The sequence below is a fragment of the Thalassophryne amazonica genome, unplaced genomic scaffold, assembly GCF_902500255.1.
Source record: "Thalassophryne amazonica unplaced genomic scaffold, fThaAma1.1, whole genome shotgun sequence".
In the NCBI taxonomy this organism is placed as follows: Eukaryota; Metazoa; Chordata; class Actinopteri; order Batrachoidiformes; family Batrachoididae; genus Thalassophryne; species Thalassophryne amazonica.
The window spans coordinates 166,915-190,233 of NW_022986260.1; the positions used below are offsets into that span (position 1 = coordinate 166,915).

At 46.3% G+C, this 23,319-nt stretch overlaps 1 protein-coding gene across 1 annotated transcript in view; it reads right to left on the minus strand.

Annotated features, from left to right (window-relative positions):
- Nucleotides 1-23,319, minus strand: part of trim37 (tripartite motif containing 37) — a 405,219-nt gene that overhangs the window by 154,788 nt on the left and 227,112 nt on the right. The gene's annotated exons all lie outside the window — the stretch shown is intronic.

Genomic DNA, 23,319 nt, shown 5'->3' on the forward strand with positions numbered 1-23,319 from the left:
TTTTTACTCTTATACTGTAGATAGATACTTTTGTTTTCTGTTCAGTGTTCATCATCATGGGGAGCGAGGTACCAAACCACATATGCAAAACAGCTAAAGGTACAATATAAATGTACAGCAAACAAATAAAACTGTAACAATTAATATCAATAGTCTGAATAATCCAGTCAAAAGATGGAAAGTCCTTTCAAACTCAAAAGAGATGAAGCACAAATCACTATGATGCAGGAAACGCACCTTTCAGATGAAGAACACTCAAAACTGAACAAAATGAGCTTTAAACACACATTTTACTCTCCTCAGAGTTCAGGAAGGCGTAGAGGAGTGGGAATCCTGATCACCGGGGCACTAAACTACAAACATCTGTGTGACTATAGAGACAAACAAGGCAGATATATAATGATATTGGGTAGAATTGAAGGTGCTCTTACAACCTAAGTGCGACTGGTCTTTTTACGAACAGATATTAGAAATAATGACAACTAAAAGTCAAGGAACCTTAATATGTGGTGGAGACTTCAATATTACTCTGATGGAAGACTAGAATCTTCAAATGGGAAAGGTGACTTGAGGAATATAGGGGGGAAATGACGCATTTTATGGAGGATACAGGTGTCCTCGATGTATGGAGAGACATTAATCCAACTAAAAGGGAATATACCCACTATTCTCATGTCCAAAATGTCTACTCCCAGTTGGACTCTATATTTATGTTCAAAAATGATTTGTTCAGGATACAAAATTGTGAAATCAGCCCTGTACAATTTCTGACCATAAATGATTGAAACTTCAACAGGAACATTCTAAGAATATGAGAAGATGAGCTCAAATCTGAAATTAAACAATTGAAGAAAGAAATAGATGACATAAATACAATGGATGTACAAAAAAGCTAATTTTTACAAAACAACAGTATTATGAAGCAGGTGGGAGATCTCTAAAACTTCCTCTTATAAACTCAGGAAACAATAGGCGGAAATAACCATTCATAAAAATCAAGAACCCTCTGAATAATAAAACTGAAAATGAACAAGACAAAATTAAACAGTGCTTCCAAACCTACGACCTAAAGCTTTATTCTCAAGCCACTGAACAACGATCGAGACATAGATGCTTTTCTGTCACAGCTAAATTACCAACATTGACAGATGAGCAAAATAATAGACTTCTTTCTCCAATAACCGAAGAGGGAATCCACCTGGCAATGGGGTCAGGTAATGGAGAATTGACTGACCCCAACCTTACTGAGGATGTTTAATTGGGTGATGCAAAAGAAAACAGTCCCTCCTTCATGGAATGATGCAATAATTTCCATTATCCCAAAGGAAGGAAAGGACAGACGACAATGTAATAATTATCACCCGATTAGTGTCCGAAATGTTGACTAAATACTGTTTGCATCCATCATATCAAGAAGACTGGAAATTATTTTACCACTTTTGATACATAAAGACCGGACTGGATTCATTAAACAAAGACAGGCCCAGGACTGCATAAAGAGAGTGTTACATGTAATGCAACACGCAATACAGGAAAAACAAGCCTGCTGATGAGCTTCGATGCAGAAAAGGCGTTTCACTCGGTGAGGTGGTCCTTTCTATTCACAGTGTTAAATAAATCTGGCTTCCACAAACCTATGATTGAAATAACTGCAGGGTTATACAACAACCCAGTGGCTAGAATTAAGATTAATGGAGATCTCACTGAGTTAACAGCACTGGAAAGAGGAAGGAGACAAGGGTGGAATTTATCTGCACTCCTTATATATGGAACCACTTGGTCAATGGATCAGACAAAGACCAGATATTTCAGGAGTAACCCCGGCAGGAAAAGAACAGAAACTGGCCTTGTTTGCTGATGATCTATTACTAACCATGTCTAATCCTACCCAGACTTCACCAAAAATGATGCAGTTGTTTGAAGACTTTGACACTTTTTCAGGTTACAAAATCAGCAAACAAAACTCAAGTCCTAACTTTAAATTACAATCCTCCCCAAAACATTACAGACCACTTCAAATGGAAATGGGATGCAGAATCCATCAAATACTCAGGGATTTTGTTACAGAGAGACCTCACAAAAATGTATAATGTCAATTATGGACCACTGAATACAAAAATAAAATCTGACTTGGACAGGTGGAATAACATTCCCTTCTTGAATCTGTACTCTCGAATTGATTCTATCAGAATGAACATCCTTCCTCGAATCTTATATTTATTCCAATGTTTGCGTTCTCTATCCCCCAGAAACAATTTGTAGAATGGGACAAAACTTTATCAAGGTTTCTATGGAAGGGTAACAGAGTTAAATTTAAAACTTTAAAAATAAAGAAGGAAAGGGCTGGTGTGAGTCTCCCACACCTACGAGAATACTGTTACTCTGTCCAGTGGAGACCTCTGATGTGTATGTGCTCTCCGGTTTACACAGCAGGGTGGAAAGATCTAGAAGAGACAACAATTGAAGGGACGTCACTTAAAGCCTTTATAGGAGATACAAAACTGCAATCTAAACTCAGCCTCTCATATGAGTAGCTATCGTATAGAGTACATATTATACACAACAATAACAAGCTGGAATGAAATAATTAAACTCAGTGGCTTGGAGGAGGAATCTAAAACTCTACGATGGTGTGCATATCACACAGCTTTCACTCCCAACAAATCTGATGATCGATTCAAAACATGGATTTCTAAAGGATTAACTTACTACAGTTCATTTACTCACAAGGGGGCGTTCCAAACTTTTGACATTCTGAAGCACAAACACGGGTTGGGCTCTGAAGATTTTTCAGATTCCTGCAGGTCAGGCACTATTTCAACCAGAATATAATAATACCTTCATCTGATCAAGGGCTTATTCAAACATCTATATATCTGTTGTGTGGGCCGCTGAAGAGGAGGTACTGCTGGCCCACTACCACCAGAGGGCGCTCTGCTTGGAGTGCGGGCTCCAAGCACGAGAGGGCGCCAGACCCAGAGGAAGTGACAGCTGTCACTCATCACACCAGCTGTCACTCATCTACACCACCACTTAAGCCGGACTGCAACTCCACCTCCCCGCCGAGAAATCGACTACCGAGAGGTACGTTCTCTGCTACTGACACATTGTGTTATAATCCAGTTCTCATTTGCAGCCCTATTCTTGTGGACGGAGCCTTATCTGGGACTTCGGCGTTTGGCGTAATGACGACGACTGCGCCTTACTCTCTGGACAGATAAGTGGTTACACAAGAGTTGCACGAGTGTGTGATTCGGAGGTGGAGGTTCCCCCTCCTAACGGTGTACAGACCGAGGACCACTGAGTGTACAGACTTACACTCATTCATCTTGTTTCTGCTTTTTGCCAGCAGTACCAGGGTCGACAGTCGAAGACAGAGGTCACCTGGGGATTCGGGACTTGGCGGCTCCGGTGTTCTTCAGGCCGTTGGTGGTGGAAGCCGCGTGGGACGCGGCCTCTCTCTCATCGGGGTCTCCTATCTTCGAGCCTGCCCACACGTCACCTGGTGTTAATTGACTTTGCAGATTTTGTGTGTTTAGTTGTGTATTGTCACAACATTAAATTGTTACCTTTTGGCTTACTCATTGTCCGTTCATTTGCGCCCCCTGTTGTGGGTCCATGCTACGACACCTTCCCAACAATATCACTAACAAAATCAGCATTTCCCTCCAAAATCATCTCCAAATTATACAACATCATGCTGTGGGGTACAGCACATATTATGTGAAAGAAAAATGAGAAAAAGAAGAGGGTTTTACTGTAACTGAGGAGAACTGGGAGCACGTTTGTAAAATCCACTGGTTTGAATATCTGGCATGAATTCTGTTGGAAAAATATTATGCATTATTTTATGACAACTGCCCAGAAAAAAATACCAGGGAGCTGGAGATGCCTGTTGGAGGTGTGGCATTGAAGGAGCTCACCACTATCATGTTTTTGGAACTGTCAAATTCTTCATGATTATTGGTTTGAGATCCATCAGCACCAGTGGTGGGCACAGATAACCAAAAAATGAACTTCAATAACAGATAATCAGATAACTGAAAAGTTATCTTTGATAAAGATAAACCAATGAACCACCCAAAAATGTATCGGAAGTTACAGATAACCGATAAATTCCAGTATTGTCTCTGGTATATTTGCAACTACTAACAAGCTGAATTTGAGTTTTAACACCACGATCGCTTTTGGAAGCATCAAACGCGACAACAGACACAAACAATGAGCCAGTACTTCTATGTTTGAACATGCTGCCCCCTTCTGGAAGCTACATGGCTACAGCACTGAAGCACCGTGAGAGCAGCCACAAAGCCCAGCTCTCTACCAATCACGCTCCGGTCAGGCGGAGGTCTTGGAAAATAAATTCATGCTGACTTTTGGTTTGGTGTGAATACTGATAGAATAACTCCATTAATGTCAGTTCTGTCATTTGTACAAAGTTAAAATATAGCATATATCTTTTAATGTTGAATAATGCACTAATTCTGAGGTTTTGTAACAAACATAGACAGATCGCAAAGGATTCCGGGAAAAAGTGCCTCTGCTAAACACTGATTGGTTCAGTCATTCATTATGTAAACCAACACGTTAATGTGACATGTGTCATGTGTTGGTGTTTATAGATAAATGTGCTTTTGTAAAATATTCCTTTTTTTATTTGTAAAAACAGGCATTTTTACGGAGCCTGTAAAAATTTTATGGAAGTGTCATCGCAAAATGTTTTGCATGTGGAGAGAATGTGCGCTCATTTTATTAGTGCCGTGCACACGTTTTATGATGTTGTAAAACGTGCACTCAATATTGTCTTGACACATAAATGTTGGCTTTACACTGTGCGAGTTTTGGCCCTTGTCCAGATGATTTTTCATTCGTTTGAGAATTTTTTTGGACCGAGTTTCAGGTTAATAGCGCGTCCTGCATCGTGTAGTGTACATGGAGTAACAAGCTGCGTTCAACATCTCACGACCACCTCCTGATCGCTGATTGTATGGTCGAATTAAACTCCAACCTGTTTGATATTATTCTGTATCCTGCTGCTGAAGAGCTACATGCATCCAACCTCTCGCACTGTGCATGTGCAAACACCGCAGAGCTGTCTTGTAATGTTTTTTGTTGTTGTTGTTTTGTTTTTAAACTTAATTTGTAAAAAAAAAAAAAAAGCCATTTGCAAAGCCAAAAAGTTGATTTGACAACCATCTGATACAACCGGGGTCAAAATAAGTAGAACACTGCCATCTACTGGTGCCCAGATGCTTAGTACTTAGGGCAAATACTGCCATGAACACTACTGGCCAGTAGATAGCAGTAGAGACCGTGAAAACTTGCCAAAACAAAATTCCAGATAATCCGTGTCTGCTACATTTAAGATGCGTGGAATTTAACAAATGCAAATACAACAACGTCTATAAACCCAGAGAATATATTCACGAGAGTTTTAGGCACTAGAGTTTAATGCTGTTGTCCGTGGACCCTGAACAGAGTGTCTGAAATGCATTTGTCCTGTCGTGAATGTACTGAGATTACCCTATCCTACCCATAATGCACTGCTGGGCACAGCATGTGCTCACAAAACCTTAAAAATTAGCAATGTGTGCCTCTGGATGACTTGGGTGATATTGCCAGCGTATCAGTATGGTGTTAAAGAAAATTATTATTTTTTTTTTTTGTGACCAGTTCTCCTTTGCCTGCAGAGGATAGAGTGGTTTCTTCTGAAAGCAGCTCTCTTCTGTTTGCAGAGGGTAGAACTATACTTCTCTTAGGAAACTTTTAACAGGTAGGTCTCAACTGATTTTAAATTTTAAAAATGTTTGCCGCTGTTCAGCTTGGTTTATTACGTTATCGGTCTAAAAGTTATCGGATGACAATTTATCGGAAGATAATTAGTCCGATAATGGTTTTTAAAGTTATCTAAAAACATAATCCGATAATGAAAACATTATCTTCGATAATTATCTGTTATCGGATTATCGAAACTGTGCCCATCACTGACCAGCACATACAAAAGTGTTCTCCATTGTTTTCCCCATTTCACTTGAAACTGTGTATCTTGGTAAAGCCTGGTTCCCACCGAATAATGAAGGATGAAGAAGGAGCCACGCAGCATGTTTTTTTTTTTGCTACCAGAGGGTTTCTTCAACTATCGTGGGAGTTCTCTGGCTCTGAGTGGCTCTTAGACACATTATCTTCAGTTAACCAGGCTCCTCTCTGAGCGTGGTGCTAAATTCAAGAAGTTCAAAATTTAGCAACAACAGCGTGGCGCAGTTTGTGTATGAGGTTTTAGAGGCGTGTATGTGGTGCTTACGAGTCTGTTAAAAGTCCATTATCTGTGCACCTGGCAGCTACACAGGACCTGAGAGTCTGTTTTTGGAGCGGCTGCCCTCTTGTACACACAATTCCACCTGCTCTGTGTGCTGGACGGTGTATATAAAATAATTGTTTTGTAGCAGATTAATCATTTTCTGCCAAACCTTGGACGCTGAAAACACCTCTAATCACGTCTGGAATCACAGAGGACTGTTTCATGTGGACACTTTTCTCTCTCTCTTTCCTGCTCCATGTGGAATGTATTTTGAACAGCTTAAGGTAACTATTTTTAATGTTTTCATAGCTTGATAAAACAGTTCCTAGCTGTAAACGTATGTCTATAGTTGATTTAATATGTTGTTAATGGATCACATGAGCTCCGCTGTGTGTGCGCACTGACGCACTGACTCATCACCACGCTCCAAAGGAGCATTTAGGCAGAACACCAGCTCGCAAAAGAGTGATTTTTCAGTCAATATTGGACGAACACAAAGTTAAAATTTGGATGACTGTGTGAAAGTGGATGTGTTTAAAGCTGTGGAAGAAATAACTCCAGTGAAGCCGCTAAAAGCAGAGCAGAGCTGTGCAGCAACACAGGAGAAGTGCAAAAGACTGATTTTGAAGACATAACACAAAGTTAAAAGTTGTATCACGGTGACTTGTAAGCTGCGGAAGAAATAAAGAAATATACACACACACACACATATATATATTGAAAGTGATCAACAGGTGTATATAATTTAAGCGGCCACCTCATTCTGCATGCAGAACGGCATTGCGCGCAAAAGAGCGATTTTGCAGAAATAAACGGACGAACACAAAGTTAAAAGTGGGATCACAGTGTAAAAATGACTGTGTTTAAAGTCAGGGAAAAAATAAAGCCGGCAAGCCACGGATGGAAAGGAAGCCAGTGAGACATAAAGTTTATAGCGGGATCATGGTGTGTGTGTTTAAAGCCGCAGAAGAAAAAGCCAGCGAGCCGCGGAGCCAGCAAGGAGCACAAAGGCGGCTCTCCAGCAATCCGTGGTTCAGTTCTAGCTCGTCTGGTGCATTACAGATGGAAAGCAGCCTGGCGCACAGCGCCCAACTGCGGGACTGTACTGGAGCGTCTATTTTTGGACTGCATTTAAAAAATGTGACATCTTTAAATCCTGCTGTGAACCTGTGAATTGAAAACCCACACTTTAAAGGGACCAGGTGTGGGGGGCTGGAGGTTTGGACCAAACTCATGCCTAAACGTGCGCCAACATCACGTTATGGTGCTATCACAGCACTACATGGCTTAGTGTGGCTGATGCGAGCCTTTCGAGGCTCTAATGGCTGGTCAGTCGTGGCTCACTAGAGGCGTCTACGTGGCACATGTGGGGTACAGAGAGGCACCTTCATAGTGGATATGTGACAGATGAAAACGTGGGTCATTCTTCGATTAATCGCTGACACACCCATGCGTGGCTCATTATTCATCCTTCATTATTCGGTGGGACCCAGGCTTATCATAGAACTGGACGGCCTGAACAATAGAGACAAGAAACTGCTTTATATCCTTCTAAAAGCAAGTAAGAAAGCTATTACCAGAAGATGGCCCAAACCTGACCCACCAAGAAATAAGGACTGGATCGACATTACACAAAAAATTTACAGAATGGAAAAGTGTCTCTTCAACTAAAATTGCAAATTTTATAGAATCTGGTCTAAATGGACAGAATATGTCAAGCCTATAAGATCTGACTTTACGTAATGCTGCTGTTTAAATATCGATGACTGCTGTTATTGATGATGATATTATGTTAAAAAAAGACGATACTATGTTAAAAGGTGCCCCCACCCTGTCCATGTTCCTATTTCTGTTTTTGTAAAAATGTTAAAATTCTTCAATAAAAAGTTTTTTTTTTTTTTTTTAAGGGTGTTCCTGTGGGCCAGCAGAAAGTGTGTTGCAGGGCCATGACACCTCCCCCTTAAAACAAGGGTCCCACCCTCAAACCTCATGGCCCAATTAAAAATTCCCCAAAAAACCCACCCCGTCCAAACTCAGAAAGTTGACCTTATACCCCTGTAACCATCTCCCCCCCATCCCACTCAGGAACTTTAACAACTAGAAAGCAGTTTAAGAGCAGGAGAGAGTGGACAGCCATCCCGGAGACCTAGAGGCACAAGAACAGACATTACTGTACAGGAGCACAGGACAAAGCATCAACAAATTATGGACAGTAAAGACGGTCAGTGGGGTCTGTCCAGAGCCACATAGACCTCAACACTAACACAGCTCCAGCCCCTATCTGACGAGCATCTACATGCAATTTAAAGGGCTGCCCAACCCGTGGTGCTACCAACACAGGAGCTGAACACAAAAGAGCTTTTACCGCTCCAATTGCCTCGTTACACTGGGTGGACCAAACAAACTCAACCTTGGCCTTCAACAGGTTGTGGTGTCCCCACTGACACTACTACCGAGGCGTTTTACAAAAAGCACACTAGCACCCTGCCATTCCCAGTAAGCGCATCAGTTCTTTCTTTGTGGTTGGCTGCAGAAACTGCTTCACAGCCTCCATTTTTGCTTCCACAGGACGTACAAAACCCTGACCAACAAGTTCTCCAAGGTAAGTCACAGTGGCTTTAGCAAACTCACACTTTGCCAAGTTAACCATTAGCCGGGCCCACACCAACCGAATCTCGACAGACGCCGACTGTCCTCTCACCGCCCGAATTTCGACAGACGCCGACCGTCCTCTCACCGCCAGAATCTCGACAGACGCCGACCGTCCTCTCACCGCCAGAATCTCGACAGACGCCGACCGTCCTCTCACTGACAGAATCTCGACAGACGCTGACCATCCTCTTACCGCTGGAATCTTGAGGTGCCAACCGTCCTCTCACTGCCAGAATTTCGACAGATGCCGATCGTCCTCTCACCGCCAGAATCTCGACAGACTAGCAACCAAACACAAAAAGTAGCTCAACTGCTACCAATCTGGGTTTAGGACAGGAGACACTCGCCACTATTCTCAAAAACAGCTACCTAATTGCTCCCTAGTCTTCGTGCAGTCACATATGATGGGGTATTATGCACATGAAACCAGTGGAGTAAAAAAAGTAACCAAACTGGCCTTCTTCAGCAGCCATGGAAGTGCTCCCAAGCCGACGTTGTGGAAAAGGGAAGCTCCACCCACGCTCACTGCCGCTTAAAACGAAAACACCACAAGTCTCATATGGACACTTAACTGATAAACCTAAAAAAAGGAGGACTCCCACCTGGACACAAACCCAGCAAAGGCCCAAGGTGAGTCACAAACAAAATTAGCAAAAACCTAACCAAAAGGGAAGAAATGCTCTACTGCTGCCCACCAAACAATGGCCTAACCACACATCCCCTCAACAAAATTGGCAAACTTATCCAAACTTAACAAAACATGTCAACTGAACCAAACACATCTCAAATCTAACAAGCCAATTAGAACGAGCCACCATTTGTCACAAGCTGTCTTCTAGCTTGCAACAACAAATGAGGGGAGGTTTAGACCAATCAAAAGAAGTTTATTGTAAATAATAAATAGCTTTAAATAGAAATAAAGATAATGAGGTGTTAAATGTATGCAGTACATGGGTGTGTGAAGATGTATGTGCAAAGATGTTTGAATGTGTAACCAAAACCAACAAAACTGAACAAAAGGGTGTTAGCTGTGGGCCAGCAGAGAGAAAGTGTGTTGCTGGAGCCCTGCTTATATAAAGAGCCCCAGATGACTTCAATCAAACATGTCCCCGCCTCTGCCTGCAGGAGGACCCGCCCCTGCAGGGCCACGACAAGCACCGTTTGGCTGCTGTAAAGTGCTTTATAAATAAATGCTGACTGATTGATTAAATAAGTCTGTCAGATAACACTCAAGGTTTAGGCCAATCAAAAGAAGCTTATTGCAAATAATACACTCAACAAAAATATAAACGCAACACTTTTGGTTTTGCTCCCATTTTGTATGAGATGAACTCAAAGATCTAAAACTTTTTCCACATACACAATATCACCATTTCCCTCAAATATTGTTCACAAACCAGTCTAAATCTGTGATAGTGAGCACTTCTCCTTTGCTGAGATAATCCATCCCACCTCACAGGTGTGCCATATCAAGATGCTGATTAGACACCATGATTAGTGCACAGGTGTGCCTTAGACTGCCCACAATAAAAGGCCACTCTGAAAGGTGCAGTTTTATCACACAGCACAATGCCACAGATGTCGCAAGATTTGAGGGAGCGTGCAATTGGCATGCTGACAGCAGGAATGTCAACCAGAGCTGTTGCTCGTGTATTGAATGTTCATTTCTCTACCATAAGCCGTCTCCAAAGGCGTTTCAGAGAATCTGGCAGTACATCCAACCAGCCTCACAACCGCAGACCACGTGTAACCACACCAGCCCAGGACCTCCACATCCAGCATGTTCACCTCCAAGATCGTCTGAGACCAGCCACTCGGACAGCTGCTGGAACAATCGGTTTGCATAACCAAAGAATTTTGCACAAACTGTCAGAAACCGTCTCAGGGAAGCTCATCTGCATGCTCGTCGTCCTCATCGGGGTCTCGACCTGACTCCAGTTCGTCGTCGTAACCGACTTGAGTGGGCAAATGCTCACATTCGCTGGCGTTTGGCACGTTGGAGAGGTGTTCTCTTCACAGATGATGCGAAGGAGATGTGTTGCACTGCATGAGGCAAATGGTGGTCACACCAGATACTGACTGGTATCCCCCCCCCCCAATAAAACAAAACTGCACCTTTCAGAGTGGCCTTTTATAGTGGGCAGTCTAAGGCACACCTGTGCACTAATCATGGTGTCTAATCAGCATCCTGATATGGCACACCTGTGAGGTGGGATGGATTATCTCAGCAAAGGAGAAGTGCTCACTATCACAGATTTAGACTGGTTTGTGAACAATATTTGAGGGAAATGGTGATATTGTGTATGTGGAAAAAGTTTTAGATCTTTGAGTTCATCTCATACAAAATGGGAGCAAAACCAAAAGTGTTGCATTTATATTTTTGTTGAGTATAAATAACACCCAAATAACTGAGACCCTTTTCTGACACCTTTAAAGGAGATTGTCCTGGCCTGTCCCTAGGAATGTTTAATGGCAAAGTAACTGATTTACCTAAGTTTATTTTATAAGCTGACAAGGTGCCAAATAAGGCTATACAGTTCAAAACAGTTGGAATGGACTTTTCAGGGTTCAGTAAATACAACAGAACATCATCAGCAAAAAGGGAAATTACGTGATTTTTCTTCTTTCTTGTAGTCCCTGTAATATTGGGGTCAGACATTACTGCTTCAGCTAAAGGTTCAATAAACAGTGTAAACAACAGAGGTGATGCAGGGCATCCCTGTCTACAGCCCCTATGCACCAAAAAACCTTCAGATACCAGACCATTAGTGTTGATCCTGGCTATTGGGCCTGAGTAAAGGATTTAATCACATTAAAGAAGTTAGAGCCAAAGCCAAATTTATTCAGTGCTGAAAACAACAACAACAAAAAAAAACATTCAATTTGGTCAAAAGCCTTATAAATGCTGGGGTTTTATTAGCATTGATATAATGTTTGATATGAAGAGCACGTCGTACGTTATCCACACTATGCCTTGATTTCACAAATCCTACCTGGCCTGGGTTTATAACTTTAGGGAAAATTTTTCTCAAGTGTGTGAGCCAGTACCTTTGTAACTATTTTATAGTCTACAGTAAGTAAACCGATAGGCCTATTGCAGGGGTATTCAACTCGTTCCAGAAAGGGCCGAGAGGGTGCAGGTTTCTTTGCATCCACCCACTCCGGCAGGTCATTTCACTGATTAACATCACTGAGCAGGTGGAATCAGTTAATCAGTGAAATCAGCTGGTGAAGAAAACCTATAGGATGACAGTGTTGGGTCGGTCTGTAAATGCACAGACACAGATCGGATAGTACAACAGAGTCTATGTGGCCGGGCTGGACTGAGTGCAGGAACCGTTTAGAGATGAAAAATAGTCAAGTCTGGAGTGTGAGTTGTGAGGGTGTGAATAAAATGTAGAGTCTGTCACTTTAGGGTTAATTTCCCGCTACATATCTATTAGCTTGGTGTCTGCGCACAAACCATTAAGGAGACTGGGTGATCATGGGTGTGAGATTCTGACAGAGGAGGATCAATTAAAATCTCCAGCCAAAAAACAGAGGCCTTTACAATAATTATTAAAGATTAGAGTAATATGTGAGATAAATTTAGGCGTATCGTGGTTTGGGGCGTACGCATTGAGAATAGCAACATGCTGTTTAAGATATATGGACCCTCTGCATCCTTTTCCTCATTTTCTAAAATAAATGGGAGGTTCTTACATATAAACATGGCTGTGCCTCTTTTGTTCTGTAAGTAGGAAGAGAAATAGTCTCAGATGTTCTTGTTGATATATCATGTCCCTAATTGACTGTTGTGAAAGTGTAGGTACACGGACCCACAACAGGGGGCGCAATGAACGGACAATGGAGAAAGGTGAATAACAAGTTTTACTGTTGTGAAAAGAGCATAACCAATACAACAATTAATAATTTGGAGTTTGAAGCCGAAATCTGCTGGTGTCGTGTGGGCAGGCTCGAAGGTAGGAGGCGTCCGTCCTAGTCGAACCGGAACCACCCAGATTTCCTCTGCCACCGAACCCCAGAAGTACTGGAACCGCCAAGTCCCGAATTCCCAGGTGGCCACTGCCTCCGCTCGTCGGATCCGGTACTGCTGGCGGGAAAGAGCACAAACACACAGGTATGGATGCGACAGCACCCAGTAGACGGAGAGGGGAGAAGCCGCCTCCACCTCTTGTTACAATGAAGCAGGAAAGGTGAGTACTTATCCAAGCAAGTAGCTTTCTGTAGTCAGCTGTCCTGAAAAGGTTTACCAAGGTTTATCAGAGTCTTCAATATGAGCTTGCAGAGAAGGTTACCTTAATCTCAAGGCGATATCTCGGCACTGAGGTGGAGACGCTGTCCTGCTGATATACCTCCGTCCTGAGTGCAGTCAGCTGTGTCCAGTAATGGGTGACAGCTGTCACCCTGGCAGCCCTCGTCGGCGGCAGCGCCCTCTGGTGCCTGGAGCCCGCACTCCAGGCAGGGCGCCCTCTGGTGGTGGTGGGCCAGCAGTACCTCCTCTTCAGCGGCCCACACAACAGGACCCCCCCCTCAACGGGCGCCTCCTGGCGCACGACCGGGCTTGTCCGGATGGCGTCGGTAGAAGTCGGCCAGGAGGGCCGGGTCCAGGATGAAGCCCTTCTTCACCCAGGAGCGCTCCTCGGGGCCGTACCCCTCCCAGTCCACCAGGTACTGAAAACCCCGGCCCATTCGACGGACATCGAGGAGCCGGCGCACGGTCCAAGCCGGTTCCCCGTCGATGATCCGGGCAGGAGGTGGTGCCGGACCCGGGGTGCAGAGGGGTGAGGTGTGATGGGGTTTTATCCGGGAGACGTGAAACACTGGGTGAATCCGCAGTGAGGCCGGAAGCTGAAGCCTCACTGCGGCGGGATTGATGACTTTGAGGACTTTGAAGGGACCGATGTATCGTTCTTGGAGCTTGGGGGAGTCCACTTGAAGGGGAATGTCCTTGGTGGACAACCACACTTCCTGCCCAGGACGATACGTGGGGGCCGGGGCCCGCCGCCGGTCTGCATGTTTCTTCGCCCTCGTCCGGGCCTTCAACAAAGCAGAGCGGGCAGCACGCCACACCCGACGGCACTTCCGTAGGTGGGCCTGGACCGAGGGCACACCGACCTCTCCCTCGACCACCGGAAACAAGGGGGGCTGATACCCCAAGCACACCTCAAACGGGGAGAGGCCGGTGGCTGATGACACTTGGCTGTTGTGGGCGTACTCGATCCAGGCCAGGTGGGTACTCCAGGCCGTCGGGTGCGCGGCTGTCACACAGCGTAGTGTCTGCTCCAATTCTTGGTTGGCCCGCTCTGCTTGCCCGTTGGTCTGGGGGTGGTACCCGGACGAAAGGCTGACCGAGGCCCCCAGTTCCCGGCAGAAGCTCCTCCAGACATGTGAGGTGAACTGGGGACCGCGATCGGAGACGATGTCTGATGGTATGCCATGCAGACGGACGACGTGGTGGACCAGGAGGTCCGCTGTCTCCTGGGCCGTAGGGAGCTTCGGGAGGGCCACGAAGTGGGCCGCCTTGGAGAAACGGTCCACTATCGTGAAGACGACGGTGTTTCCCTGGGACGGCGGGAGACCCGTGACGAAGTCCAGGCCGATGTGGGACCAGGGGCGATGAGGCACGGGCAACGGCTGTAGCTGCCCTGAGGTCTTCCTGTGATCGGCCTTGCCCCTGGCGCAGGTGGTACAGGCCTGGACGTAGTCCCGGATGTCGGTCTCCAGGGATGCCCACCAGAAGCGTTGCCGGACGACTGCCACGGTCCTTCGCACCCCTGGGTGACAGGAGAGCTTAGAACCGTGACAGAAGTCCAGGACTGCAGCTCTAGCCTCTGGTGGGACGTATAGTCTGTTTTTTGGTCCGTTTCCGGGGTCCGGGACACGGGTCAGGGCCTCCCGGACGGTCTTCTCCACGTCCCAGGTGAGGGCGGCCACGATAGCGGACTCCGGGATGATGGGATCCGGGGGATCCGACGGTTCCGTTTTGACCTCATCTTCGTGCACCCGGGACAATGCATCCGATCTCTGATTCTTGGTCCCGGGACGGTAGGTAATCCGGAAGTCAAAACGGCCAAAGAACAGTGACCAGCGGGCTTGCCTGGGGTTCAGACGCTTGGCGGTTCTGATGTACTCCAGGTTCCGATGGTCAGTGAAAACCGTGAATGGCACGGCTGTTCCCTCCAACAGATGTCTCCACTCTTCGAGGGCCTCTTTCACAGCAAGGAGTTCCCGATTGCCGACGTCATAATTCCGTTCAGCGGGGGTCAACCTGCGAGAAAAATAGGCACACGGGTGAAGGACCTTATCGGTCTTCCCGCTCTGGGAGAGCACCGCTCCTATCCCTGAGTCCGAGGCATCCACTTCAACCACTAACTGGCGGCTAGGATCGGGCTGCACCAGAACTGGTGCAGACGAGAAGCGCCGTTTCAACTCCTTGAACGCGGCCTCGCACCGGTCCGACCAGGTGAAGGGAACTTTTGGAGAGGTCAGGGCTGTCAGGGGGCTAACTACCTGACTGTAGCCCTTAATGAACCTCCTATAAAAATTAGCAAAACCGAGGAACTGTTGCAGCTTCCTACGGCTTGTAGGTTGGGGCCAATCTCTCACCGCCGCAACCTTGGCCGGGTCCGGGGCGACGGAGTTAGAGGAGATGATGAACCCCAGGAAGGACAAAGAAGTGCGGTGGAACTCACACTTCTCGCCCTTCACAAACAGGCGGTTCTCCAACAACCGCTGCAGGACCTGACGGACATGCCGGACATGAGTCTCAGGATCCGGGGAAAAGATGAGTATATCATCCAGATACACGAAGACGTACCGGTGCAGGAAGTCCCGCAGGACATCGTTTACCAATGCTTGGAAGGTCGCGGGAGCGTTAGTGAGACCAAACGGCATGACCAGGTACTCAAAATGGCCCAACGGGGTGTTAAATGCCGTCTTCCATTCGTCTCCCTTCCGGATCCGAACCAAATGATAGGCATTCCTAAGATCAAGTTTGGTGAAGATATTGGCTCCATGCAAGGGGGTGAACACCGAATCCAACAGGGGCAACGGGTATCGATTGCGAACCGTGATTTCGTTCAACCCCCTATAATCAATGCATGGACGAAGCCCGCCATCCTTTTTACCCACAAAAAAGAAACCAGCACCCATCGGAGAGGTGGAATTCCGGATCAACCCGGCAGCTAATGAGTCCCGGATGTAGGTCTCCATTGATTCGCGCTCCGGCCGTGAGAGGTTGTACAGCCTACTGGACGGGAACTCACTGCCTGGAACCAAATCAATGGCACAATCGTATGGGCGGTGAGGAGGAAGCGTGAGAGCCAGATCCTTGCTGAACACATCAGCGAGGTCATGGTACTCCGCTGGCACCGCCTTCAGATTGGGCGGGACTCGGACCTCCTCCTTAGCTTGGGAGCCGGGAGGAACCGAGGAACCGAGACACTCCCGATGGCAGGTTTCGCTCCACTGAACCACCACCCCGGACGGCCAATCAATCCGGGGATTGTGCTTGAGCATCCATGGAAATCCTAAAACCACACGGGAGGTGGCCTGAGTCACGAAGAACTCGATCACCTCCCGGTGGTTGCCTGACACCACCAGAGTTACTGGAGGTGTCTTGTGTGTGATTGGTGGGAGTAGGGAGCCATCTAGTGCTCGAACCTGCACAGGCGAGGTAAGAGCCACCAGAGGGAGCCCTATCTCCCTGGCCCATCTACTGTCTAGCAGATTCCCCTCAGAGCCCGTGTCCACCAGTGCTGGGGCCTTCAGGGTTGAATCCTCAAACAGGATCGTGACTGGGAGTCGTGTAGCAATGTGGGTATGTCCCACGTGAATGTTTTGGCCCACCCCTGACCCAGTCTCTAAGGGCGGGCGTTTGGCGTTTGACCGCTCGGGGCAGTCTCTCACATGGTGCTCTATTGAACCACAAACAAGACACGCTCCGTGGGTCCATCTCCTTTGTGCATCTGGTGCCCTAAATGTTGCCCTACTCGTGTCCCTAGCTTCGTCAGTAGGGGGAGCTGTGACCCCACGGAGCGCAGGAACAGAGGAGCGTGGGGAGGGCGCAGCTCGATCGGACCCGGAAGGGAGAGGGACGACGCGTGCCTGGCCACGCCCTTCGCCTCGTTCCCGGCGGCGTTCTTCTAACCGGTTGTCGAGTCGTATAACTAGATCGATGAGCCCATCTAAATCCCGCGGTTCGTCCTTAGCCACCAGGTGCTCTTTTAGGACCAGAGACAGTCCGTTTACAAAGGCAGCGCGGAGGGCAGTGCTATTCCAGCCGGATCTCGCCGCCGCGATGCGGAAGGCGACTGCATAGGCAGCTGCGCTCCGACGCCCCTGTCGTATGGACAGTAGTGCGGTTGAAGCGGACTCGCCTCTGTTGGGATGATCGAACACCGTTCTGAGCTCCCGTACAAACCCATCGTATGAATGAAGGAGCCGTGAGTTCTGCTCCCAGAGCGCTGTAGCCCAAGCGCGTGCCTCCCCGCGAAGCAGGTTTATGACATAAGCTACTTTGCTAGCGTCAGTCGCGTACATCACGGGACGCTGTGCGAACACGAGCGAACATTGCATCAAAAAATCCGCGCACGTCTCCACACAGCCTCCGTACGGTTCTGGAGGGCTTATGTATGCTTCTGGGGACGGAGGAAGGGACCGTTGAACGACCAGTGGAACGTCACTCTCACGCGCAGGGTCCTCGGGAGGGAGAGCCGCAGCGGCGCCCGGAGGGCGCGCTTCCACTTGTGCGGCGAGAGCCTCCACCCTGCGGTTTAGGAGAACGTGCTGCTCGGTCATTAAATCGATCCGAGTGGTGAAAGCGGTGAGGATCCGCTGCAACTCACCGACTACCCCTCCCGAAGCCGCCGATGCGCCCTGTTCTTCCATTGGCCGTTCAACAGCCGGTTGACGCCCCTCGGGATCCATGACGCTGGCCGAGATATCCTGTTGTGAAAGTGTAGGTACACGGACCCACAACAGGGGGCGCAATGAACGGACAATGGAGAAAGGTGAATAACAAGTTTTACTGTTGTGAAAAGAGCACAACCAATACAACAATTAATAATTTGGAGTTTGAAGCCGAAATCTGCTGGTGTCGTGTGGGCAGGCTCGAAGGTAGGAGGCGTCCGTCCTAGTCGAACCGGAACCACCCAGATTTCCTCTGCCACCGAACCCCAGAAGTACTGGAACCGCCAAGTCCCGAATTCCCAGGTGGCCACTGCCTCCGCTCGTCGGATCCGGTACTGCTGGCGGGAAAGAGCACAAACACACAGGTATGGATGCGACAGCACCCAGTAGACGGAGAGGGGAGAAGCCGCCTCCACCTCTTGTTACAATGAAGCAGGAAAGGTGAGTACTTATCCAAGCAAGTAGCTTTCTGTAGTCAGCTGTCCTGAAAAGGTTTACCAAGGTTTATCAGAGTCTTCAATATGAGCTTGCAGAGAAGGTTACCTTAATCTCAAGGCGATATCTCGGCACTGAGGTGGAGACGCTGTCCTGCTGATATACCTCCGTCCTGAGTGCAGTCAGCTGTGTCCAGTAATGGGTGACAGCTGTCACCCTGGCAGCCCTCGTCGGCGGCAGCGCCCTCTGGTGCCTGGAGCCCGCACTCCAGGCAGGGCGCCCTCTGGTGGTGGTGGGCCAGCAGTACCTCCTCTTCAGCGGCCCACACAACATTGACCCTGTGACCCAGTGAGTGTGGGCGTGGCTACACACCGGTGTGCAATCAATAAATGGCAGCAGTTCATTCACAAAAATGATCGCGTGCAGGCCAAACTAAATCCATGTCTCTGCGTTACATTTGTCCTCTGTCCGACTCCACGAGCTCTTACTGTGATGGCTGAACCAACAGGTTATGGGCCCAGTAAAGAGTTTGGGAGCCGATGGAACCATTTATGTTTTGACGGAGATGAAAAGAATTATGAGCTGTGGGAAACCAAGTTTTTGGCACACTTGCGTCTGCTTGATCTCAAACGTACCATTCTGAGTGAACCCCCCCGCGGCAGATGATGAAGATGCCGATGAAGACACCAGCAAGAATGAAGAGGCGTACGCAGTTCTGATTCAGGTGTTGGACGATAAAAGTTTGTCCCTTGTAATGAGAGACACCGCTGATGACGGCAGGAAGGCACTGCAGATCCTCCGTGACCATTACACAGGGAAAGGAAAGCCGCGCGTAATAAGTCTGTACACGGAGCTCACATCTCTCCAAAAAGGTGTGAATGAAAGTGTCACGGACTACATTATCCGTGCAGAGACTGCTATCACAGCGCTGCGTAATGCAGGAGAGACCTTGAGTGACAGTTTGTTAACGGCAATGGTATTAAAAGGCCTGCCTGATGCGTATAAACCATTCTCTGTACACATTACGCAGGAGCTATGAGAGCACAGAGAAGTTTGGCGCTTCTGGCTCTGGAGAGGACAGTGTCATGAAAGTCAGAGGAAGAGACAATTGGAGCGTCAAGCTTACCTGTTACACCTGCGGTCAGAAGGACCATAAAGCCGCGGACTGTGCGTCAGCTGCTGGAGAGCGCAGAGAGACGAGGCAGTGGTGCAGCTTCTGCAAAAGCGCCACGCACAAAGACGCACACTGTCGGTGTAGAAAGCGGGATAAGGTGAAACGAGCGGTGGACGAGGAGGACCATAGGTACGTATTCAAGGTCCAACTGGAGGACGTCCCGGTCGGAGGAGTCAAGGCGAAGGGTCTTATGGTCGACTCGGGAGTGACAAAGCACATCATCACTGACATCGGGAGATTTGAGCAGTATGACCCAACTTTCAAGGCTCAGAGCCATATTCTGGAGTTGGCTGATGGAGATCGTGCCGCCGGCATTACGCAGAGGAAAGGCACTGCCAAAGTGCGCTTGGAGACAGTATAGGCCGTGTTGTGGATGTGTTCCTGATGGAGGCGCTCTATGTGCCATCATTTTCCCAGGACATCTTTTCTGTTAAAGCGGCTACAGCACAAGGAGCGACAGTCATCTTCAAGGAAGGACAGAATCGGCTCATCCATAAAAGAGTTTTGATATTCATATGAGTACTGTTGAAAATGAGGCTGATAAATGTAATGTGTGTTATGACATCCAAACATGGAATGAAATTTTGGGACACTGTAATTATGACGACGTGTTAAAGCTGGAAAATGTGACAGAAGGAATGAAAATTACAACTAAAAGTGAAAAGTCCAATATGACATGTGAAGTGTGCATTAAAGGTAAATTTGCTCAGAGCAGAAACAGAGATGCCAATGAAAAAGCTAAGGACATTCTAGAGCTTGTGCACGCAGACCTGGCTGGACCTATAGAACCAGCTGGAAAAGATGGTTTCAAATTTGCTATAGCTTTTACTGATGATTATTCTGGAGCTGTGTTCACTTATTTCCTAAAAGCTAAAAGTGACACTGTTGCAGCTACAGAAAGATTCATTGCTGATGTAGCCCCTTATGGCAAAATTAAATGTATAAGGTCAGACAATGGAACTGAGTTTACCTCCAATGTGTTTCAGTCTTTGCTACGTCAAAATGCCATTCAACATGAAACTTCAGCTCCTTATTCACCCCATCAGAATGGGACAGCTGAAAGAGCCTGGAGGACTCTATCTGAAATGACTAGGTGCATGCTAACTGAGACTACCTTACCAAAGTATAGTATGTGGACTTATGCAGAACAAACAGCTGGCATTATCAGAAATAGATGCTATAATCGACATCTTGGACAAACTCCATATTTTGTGTTAACTGGAAAGAAGCCTGACTTGTCCAAAATGAGAGTGTTTGGTTCAGAGTGTTATGCATATAAATATGATAAGAAAAAGTTGGACACACGCTGTGAAAAAGGCATATTTGTTGGATAAAAACAGTCCAGCATATCTTATCTTCCATCCAGAAACAGGGAAAGTAACCAAAAATAGGCTGGTGAAGTTTGTTACAAAACGTTCTATTGAATGTGACACTCAGACAGATGATGACATGTATGAACATTTTGAGTCTAAAAAGAGGGTGGAGATCCCACAACCAAAACCGGAAGAGACAAAACCAATTCCACTTGAAGTGAAAGTAGAGGTGTGTGATACAAACTTAAACTGTGACGGTGAGAGCAGTCAGAGTGCTCGTTATCCAAAGAGAGAGAGGAGAGCCCCTCAATATTATACAGACTATGACTATGAGGTCAAATGTGATGAGGCATTCACAAATATTGATTATTGTTACCGTGTGACTTGTGGTGTCCCCCAGACCCCAAAAGAAGCTCTGAACTATTCTAAATCAGAGCAGTGGGCCAAAGCCATGAAAGAGGAAATGGACAACCTTACCTGAGGGTAAACATGCAGTGGGGGGTAGATGGGTTTATGCTATTAAAGGAAATCCGTTGGAAACCATTTACAAAGCCAGATATGTAGCAAAAGGTTATAGTCAAGTGGCTGGATCAGACTACAATGAAACCTTTTCACCTACTGCTGATTTGACCTCTGTTGGTGTTTTGATGCAGCTCGCAGTACAGTACAGTTTAGAGCTACATCAGATGGATGTTAAAACAGCATATCTCCATGCTCCTACAGACTGTGAGATTTACATGGAGCAGCCTGAAGGGTTCGAGGTTAAATCTAAAACAGGAGAGAAACTAGTGTGTAAGCTCAATAAGTCACTGTATGGTTTGAAACAGTCAGGACGAAACTGGAATAAGATGTTACATGATTTTCTTGTTGAAAACGGTTTTGTTCAAAATATTGCTGACTATTGTGTTTACTGTAAAAATGGTGGAAATGAAAGAATCATGTTGATTATTTGGGTTGATGATCTTCTTGTTGCAGCGAGTGATGTTGAAATGCTCAATGAAGTGAAGGAAATGTTGGGCAAATTCAAAATTAAAGATCTTGGGAAACTTAGACATTTCCTTGGCATTGATTTTGCCCAGACAAAAGAGGAAGTCAAAATGAATCAAAAGAGTTATATCACAAAAATTCTTGACAGATTTGACATGACTCACTACAAGCCAAGGTCAACACCGTGTGAAATGAAAACTACATTTGACAATGATGGTCTACCTGCTGATCCTAAAAAATATCGTCAAGTGGTTGGAAGTTTGATTTATGAAATGACATCTACTCGACCAGATCTGAGTTTTGTTGTTAACAAATTATCTCAATACTTGTCTGAACCTAAAGAACAACACTGGGTGGCAGCTAAACATGTTTTGAGATATTTGAAAGGCACTGTGGACCAGGAGCTGTGCTATAAAAAGCAAAATGTAAACCTGAACCTTGTTGCCTATAGTGATGCAGACTGGGCGGCTGACCAGAATGACCGGCGCAGTGTTACTGGTTACTGCTTTGGTTTGTCTGAGGCTGGGCCTGTTGTTTCCTGGAAGTCTAAGAAACAGCCCACTGTCGCTTTGTCTACGTGTGAGGCTGAATATATGGCTCTAGCTGCTACAACTCAAGAGAGCTTATATCAGAAAGGTGAATTACCCTCAACACTAAAGACTGCACTTATAACCTTAATATTAAAACCTGGCAAACTTTCTACAAAATGTGAGTCATACCGCCCAATATCTTTGATCAATAACGATGCCAAAATAATAGCCAAAGTTCTTGCATGCCGACTAGAGAAGCATTTGCCATCTATTGTTGAGCCAGACCAAAATGGTTTTATATTGGGCAGACAAGGTTTCCACAATATCCGTAGGGTATTAAATATTATACATGCTAAAAAGGAAACACCTGACATGGCCATGATAGTTCTAGATGCTTTAAAGGCCTTTGATATGGTGGAACACACATATTTATTTGAAGTTCTTCAACATTTTGGTATAAGCAGTTATTTCCTTGACTGGATTAAGATCTTGTACTATGACTCAAGGGCATCAGTACTGACAAACCACAGTGTCAAAACAGTTTCCTCTCTCCAAAGGCACAAGACAAGGATGTCCCCTATCACCTCTTCTTTTTGTATTAGCTATAGAACCCTTGGCTATTACAATCAGAAACAACCTTGAGATATTTGTCCTCTGTCTTTGTCCGACTTCACGAGCTCTTACTGTGATGGCTGCGCCAACAGTTCTCCATCAGATAACCTGGTTTCTGTCCAGCTTCTGTTTTTTTCAAATGTGTCAGTATCTTTTTCCTCTTTATCATGTAGGCAATCCCCTGGACGTTCCAAGGAGCAAGTTTAAGTTTGGACATAAGAATCTGGGATGGGCAGATGGGCAGATGGACTAACAGACGAGGGTTCAAGTCCAAGGTCCATTATTTCAATGTCTTTGTGGGAGAGACAGGGGGGTTAATATGATGAGTGGCGGCGGTTGAAATGATGCACGTCCTATCAAACTGAACCTGGAAATAAGCATCACCTGAAGAAAAAACTAAAGAGC